Consider the following 7,500-nt stretch of genomic DNA (forward strand, 5'->3'; position numbering starts at 1 on the left):
AGAGTTTGCTGCCAGACGGGTGCTACGCGCCCGTCGTAGAGGTGGAGGAATGCAAGCAGACAGTTCAGAGGAGCAGTGACCATTAAAGTAGCGATAGAAAAGAGATAAAGATGCAACAGTGCGGCGAAGAGACAGAGGTTGAAGGGAGTCAGTAAGAGGAGGAGAGTTAATGAGACGAAAAGCCTTTGACTCCACCCTATTGAGAAGAGCTGTATGTGGGGAGCCACCCCACACATGAGAGTTGTACTCCACACAGGGGCGGATAAAACCCCTGTATAGAGTCAACAATTGCGCAGGGGTAAAGAAAGAGCGGAGTCGGCTTAGCACACCCAATCTCTTGGAAGCAGATTTTACAAGAGATGTAATATGATCTTTCCAAGATAAGTCCCGAGTAAATGAAACCCCAAGCATGTTCAAGGATGATGCAGGATTAAGCTGAATATTATTAAACATTAGTGGGTATACCTGTGGAAGATTTTGTCGGGTTGATAGGTGTAAGAACTGAGTCATAGATGCATGTTGTGGTAGGAATGGTGGTAGTTGTGATAGGAATGGTGGTAGTTGTGATAGGAATGGTGGTAGTTGTGATAGGAACGGTGGTAGTTGTGATAGGAATGGTGGTAGTTGTGATAGGAATGGTGGTACTTGTGGTAGGAATTGTGGTAGTGAAGGGACTAAAATATAATACAGTAATTAATGTAGCAAGCAACGTAGAAAATACCTCTCTCTCTCTCTCTCTCTCTCTCTCTCTCTCTCTCTCTCTCTCTCTCTCTCTCTCTCTCTCTCTCTCTCTCTCTCTCTCTTTTACACTCCTTTGTATTCCTATGTATTCCTTTATATTCAGCCCCCGTTCACCGAGAGAGAGAGAACAACTGTGCGTGTGTGAAAGTCTTTGTATGTGCGAAAGTGTGTTTTTTAGTGGTGTGTGTGTGTGTGTGTGTGTGTGTGTGTGTGTGTGTGTGTGTGTGTGTGTGTGAGAGAGAGAGAGAGAGGGAGAGGTGATAGTTGTAGATGCAGAGAGAAAGAGAGAGAGGGAGAGAACAACTGTACGTGTGTAAAAGCTTTTATGTGTGCGAAAGTGTGTGTGTTTGTATGTGTGTGTGTGTGTGTGTGTGTGTGTGTGTGAGAGAGAGAGAGAGAGAGTTCATCTGGATAGGAAAATGTCAGATGTGTTGTGCTGGGTTTGGTAGGAATGGTGGTAGAGGTCGTTGTGTAGTGGTAGTTGTGGTAGGAATTGTGGTAGGAGTGGTGGTCGAGGTGGTTGTGTGATGGTAATTGTGGTAGGAGTGTTGGTAAGTGGGTTAGTTGTGGTAGGAATGGTGGTGAGTGAGTTTCATGTGGTAGGAATGTTAGTAGATGGAGTAGTTGTGGTAGGAATGTTGGTAGGTGGGATGGTTGTGGTAGAACTGGTGGTAAGTGGGATAGTTTGGTAGGAATGTTGGTAGGTGGGTTACTTGTGGTAGGAATGGTAATAGGTGGGTTAGTTGTGGTAGGAATATTGGTAGGTGTGGCAGTGGTAGGAATGTTGGTAGGTAGGACAGTTTGGTAGGAATGTTAGTATGTGGGATAGTTGTGGTAGGAATTTTGGTAGGTGGGATAGTTGTGGTAGGAATGTTGGTAGGTAGGACAGTTTGGTAGGAATGTTGATTGGTAGGGCAGTTTGGTAGGAATGTTGGTAGATGGGATAGTTGTGGTAGGAATGTTGGTGACAAAATAATAATGGTAGTTGTAGGAATGTTGGTAGCAATGTTGGTTGTAGGAATGTTGGTAGGAGTGAGGTATTGGTATTAGCAATGGATATATGACCATTTGTGTTCAGAATATTTATAGCGGTGGTGGTAGGAATGTTGGTAGTGTGGTTGGAATGGTGGTAGTGGTAGGAATAGTGGTAGCTTGAAGGGTGATAATTGCTAGGAAATTCGGAATGTTGGTAGTTGTGGTTGGAATGGTGGTGGTGGGAATATTGGTAGGAATTTTGGTGATGGTACTTTGGTAGGAATGATAGTGATGAGTAATGGTGGTAGTTGTGGTTGGAATGGTGGTATCAGTGAGTGGTTTGATGGTGGTTGTGGTTGAAATGTTGGTAGCTATATAGGGGAATTTTGGTAGCAATAGTGGTAGTAATGACTGGAATATTGGTGACAGTGACCGATTGTGGTAGTGTCAGGAATGTTGGTTACTGGGAAGAGCGATATTGATGATAGTGGTAGGAATGTTGGTAGTGACGAGGTAGGAATGTGGATATTGGATGCAGGGGAGGGCCTACGGTGTTTGTAATTGTGGTAGGAGTATTGGTAGATGTGGTAGGAATGTTGGTAGGTGGACAGGGATAGTTGTGGTAGGAATGTTGGTAGATGTGGTGGGGATGTTGGTAGGTGAATACGAAAAGTTATGGTAAGAATGTTAGTAGATATGGTAGGGATGTTTGTAGGTGAATACGAAAAGTTGTGGTAGGAATGTTGGTAGTTTTGATAGGAATGTTGGTAGTAGTGGTAATGTTGGTAGTTTTATTTAGGATGTAAGATGTGGTAGTAGAGAGAGAGAGAGAGAGAATGGTTGTTATTGTGGATGCTGAGAGAGAGAGAGAGAGAATGGTTGTAGTTATTGTAGATGCTGAGAGAGAGAGAGAGTGAGTGGTGGTAGTTGTGATAATGATGGTAGTAGTAGCAAAAGACAGTGGTAGAAAAAAATATTGGTAGTTGTGGTAGGGATGGTGGTAGAGAGAGAGAGAAAGAGAGCGAGCGATGGTGGTAGTTGTGGTAGCTTGCGCAGACGCCGTCCGCCCACCACCACCACACTACCACCACCACCACCACCACTACCACCACACTCCTCTCGCTAGAAACATCTCCGCGCGCGACCTCGTGGTGGTGGTAATTGTGGTGGTTGCGATGGTGGTAGTTGTGGTTAATGGCGATGGTGGTGATTGTGGTAGTGAAGAAATATACTGTGGTTGAGAGAAATAAGTGACGATTTTTGTCGATGGTGATAGTTGTGGTAGTTGCGATTGTGGTGATTGTGGTAGTGAAGAAAGTAGCCTTGAAAATAACCGTGAAAAATTATGATTAGAGAAAAATAAGTGACGATTTTTTGCGATGTTGGTAGTTTAGGTGGTTGCGATGGTGGTAGTTGTGGTTAACGCGATGGAGGTGGAAGGCGATGTTGGTAGTGGAGAAGAGCCTTAAAAACTGCGGTGAAAAATTGTGGTGGAGAAAAATGAGACGATTTGCGATGGTGGTAGTTGTGATTGTGGTAGTTGTGGTGGTTGCGATGGTGGTAGTTGTGGTGGTTGCGATGGTGGTAGCTGTGGTTAATAAAAAAAAACTGACGATTTATTTCCTTCATCTTCATTGAGTTTTTTTTTTTTTTTCTGATGTAGGGATTTGTGAAGGCTTTTTCAAAATCCCCCTCCCCCCAGGTCGAAAATTCTAAACCTCAGCTGAATAAAATCGTCTGGAGAGAGAATGAACTAGAAAATAATAATAATGATAATAATAATAGTCCGATAGTATTAATAAGAATAAGAATAATAATGATAATAATAATAATAATAATAAAAATAATAATAATGATAATAATAATAATAATAATACCGTATATATAAGGTTGAGGAGGATTTTATTTGTAAAGAGAATAGATAAAAAAGTTATATCTGTTTTATTCAAGCTATAAAGACGATTTTTTCATTCTCCAGACGATTTTATTCGGGTGAAGAATAAGTTACTAATTAAAGGTGAGAGTATTAGTAAAGAGGTGAAAGTGATATTTGATTCTCGCCATAAGGACGATTTATTTTTTTTCCAGACGGTTTTTTCTTCCGATCCAGACACTTCCAGTCCAGACGGGTTTCCTATCCAGACTTTCTTCCTATTCAAGTGTTTTTCTTCCTTCAGACGGTTTTTCATCCTATTCAGACGGTTTCCTAGACGATTTTTTTTTTCCCCTCCAGACGACACGAAATGATAATGATTTTTCTTATTATCCACAGAGCTTTATGTTCCTGTTCTGGATTATTTTTCTTCTCATACAGACGGTTTTCCTTCCTATACAGACGGTTTTTTTCCTTAACTAGACTTTTTTCCGTCCAGCCATTTTCTTCCTATCCAGACATTCTTCCTTTCTGATTATTTTTCTATCCAGATTTTTTCTTCCTTTTCAGACGGGTTTTCTTCCTATCCAGACGGTTTTTTCCTGAACTATTTTCCATTCAGTCGGTTTCTTCCTATCCAGACTTTCTTCCTTTCTGATTATTTTTCTATCCAGATGTTTTTTTCATTTTTAGACGGTTTTTCTTCCTATCTAGACGGGTTTTTTTCCTGGACTATTTTCCATCCAGTCGGTTTCCTATCCAAACTTTCTTCCTTTTTTATTATTCTTCTATGCAGATTTTTATTCTTCCTTTCCAGACGGTTTCTCTTTCCATCCAGACGATTCTCATCCAGACGGTTTTCCAGCCAAGATTTTTTCCTATTCCAGACTTTTTCTTCCTATCCAAACTTTTTTCCTATCCATACTACTTTTCCCCAGATTTTTTCTTCCTATCCAGACGGTTTTTCTTCTAGACGATTTTCTTCATATTAGCATTGATTTATTTTTTATTGTAAGGGTTAGATGCGGCCTTTCCTTAACCCTTTCATGGTCGCCTCAACTCTATACTCCTTAATTTAACCAGACGATTTTATTCAGGTGAAGGGGAGTCATAGGAGCCTGTGTTAAATCCCTTTTACTTGTGTTAATCTCCCTTTTACGTTCGTTAATCATTGTGTTAAATCTCACTTTCCCAGTGTTAATCCCCTGTGCTAATCCCCCTTTACCTGTCTTAATCCTGTCTTAATCCCCCTTTACCTGTGTTAATCACCATTACCTGTGTTAATCCCCTGTATTAAATCACCCTTGTGTTAATCCAGTGTTAAATTTTTGCCTGTATTAATCCACCTTTACCTGTGTTAATCCCTTTACCTGTGTTAATCCCTTTACCTGTGTTAATCCCCCTTTGCCTGTGTTAATCCCTTTACCTGTGTTAATCCGTTTACCTGTGTTAATCCCTTTTACCTGTGTTGTACATGCACGTCTTACATTCATACAATTATGTTACTTTTACAATATTATGTATTTCACTTAATTAGCTTATAAGTTCATTATAATGTGTATATAGTATATATTAATATATTAAGACTATTAACTGTCGATGGTACGCCATTTTCGCGCGGCCGAGCAGATGTCAGGACTACAAATCATAATAGATAGATAGATAAATAGATAGATAGACAGCCCTCTGCGAGCCTGGGAAAAGGAAATGAGGTTGCAAGTTACACTGAGGAAAGCTGACGACAGCGGCCAGTAAGGAGATGATGCAGTTAGCTGTCAGCAGTCCTCTCGTGAACAAAGACCTAGTAACCATACACACACATATACACACATACTCACACACAGGCTTCTTAAACTTTCCATCCACGAGGAACACACGTGACACACCCCTGCTACACCAGAATTTAGGAAAGAGAGCGGCAGACGGAGGTTAGCCACAGAACAGGCAGGAGAGAAGGAGACAGGCCTCAGAAGAGACAGGTCACAGGGAGAAGGGCTTGGCAATTTGAGAGAGAGAGAGACAGAGATATAGCTAGCGGGACTGGACTCTATATTCCGCTCTGTGTGAGAGACTTGTTAATATTTCCAAGACAAATAAAAATAGTCCCATACTATTCTTTACCTCTCCTGTCACACCTGTGTTAATCCCTTTTACCTGTGTTAATCCCTTTTACCTGTGTTAAACCCTGTACCTGTGTTAATCCCTTTACCTGTGTTAATCCCTTTCCCTGTGTTAATCCCGTGTTAATCCCCTTACCTATGTTAATCCCTTTACTTGTGTTAATCCTGTTACCTATGTTAATCCATTTACCTGTAATTGAGTCTCCTTGGTTACCAGTCAGATTCAATGAGGTAGGAATGAGTCTTCTTGGTTACTAGTCAAATTAGGTGGGGGTAGAAATTAGTCTTCTTGGTTACTAGTCAAATGAGGTAAGAATGAGTGAGTCTCCTTGGTTACTAGTCAAATGAGGTAAGAATGAGTGAGTCTCCTTGGTTACTAGTCATTTTCATTGAGGTAGGAATGAGTCTCCTTGGTTACTAGTCAAATTTAGTGAGGAAGAAATGAGTCTTCTTGGTTACTAGTCAAATTCAGTGAAGAAGGAATGTCCCCTTGGTTACTAGTCAAATGAGGTAAAAATGAGAGGGTCTCCTTGGTTACTAGTCTAGGCTGAATAAAATCGTCTGGAATTAATATATACTTAAAAGCGTCATCGTACTGAAGTGGTGAGGAAAATGTTGGTAGTTGTGGTGGATTGTGGTTGAATGAGCGATACTGCGATGGTGGTGGCTGGGGTGAGGCGGATAGTGGTGGTCAAGACGCGAATGATGGTAGTTGTGGTAGTGGATAGTGGTAACTGAAAGAACGATGGTGGTAGCTGTGGTAGGTGTGAAGAAACGATGGTGGTAGTGGTAGGGGGATTTTAGTAGCTGTGACGAAACGGATGGTGGTAGTTGTGGTAGCTGTAAATAAACGGATGGTGGTAGTTGTGGTAGGAGGATTTTGGTAGTTGTGAAGAAACGGATGGTGGTAGTTGTGGTGGGGGGATTTTGGTAGCTGTCTTTTATCACTACCACGATCAGTGCGTGCAAAACAACTAACCACAATTAAGAATGTTTATAGCAACCAACATTACATTTCAGCTACCAACATTCTTACCAGTGAAATGTTTGTAGGATGCTTAGCTACCAACATTCCACCGCAGCTACCAACATTCGTACTAGTGAAATGTTTATAGAATGCCAAGCTACCAACATTCCATCTCAACTACCAACATTCGTACTAGTGAAAATGTTTGTAACTGCTATTAAGAATGTTTATACATACCAACATTACGTCATCTGAAGAAAACTACCAACATTACCGGTGAAATGTTTATAGCGACCAACCTTCTCATGGAAATGTTCATACCTACCAACATTCGTATGAAAATGTTTATACCTACCAACATTACCGGGGAAATGTTTATAGCTACCAACATTCGTATCGAAATGTGTATACCTACCAACATTCTGTGGAAATGTTTATACCTACCAACATTCGTATGAAAATGTTTATACCTACCAACATTCGTACTAATGTTTATACCTACCAACATTCGTATGGAAATGTTTATAGCTACCAACATTCGTATGGAAATGTTTATAGCTACCAACATTCGTATGGAAATGTTTATAGCTACCAACATTCGTGTGGAAATGTTTATAGCTACTAACATTGTCTAAACTAGCGAAGAAAACTATTGCTATTAACAGTATTGAGAATGTTCCTATAAACATTCGAATTCCTGTAATATAGCTACCAACATTAAATTTGTGTAATGTTTATAGCTACCAACATTACAATTTTGACTGTTGAATGTTTATACTTAACCAACATTACCAGATCTTCTTGAAATGTGACTACCAACATTT

The sequence above is a fragment of the Coenobita brevimanus genome, chromosome 62 (genome assembly GCF_032717465.1).
Source record: "Coenobita brevimanus isolate Jiangsu-jjx chromosome 62, ASM3271746v2, whole genome shotgun sequence".
Lineage (NCBI taxonomy): Eukaryota > Metazoa > Arthropoda > Malacostraca > Decapoda > Coenobitidae > Coenobita > Coenobita brevimanus.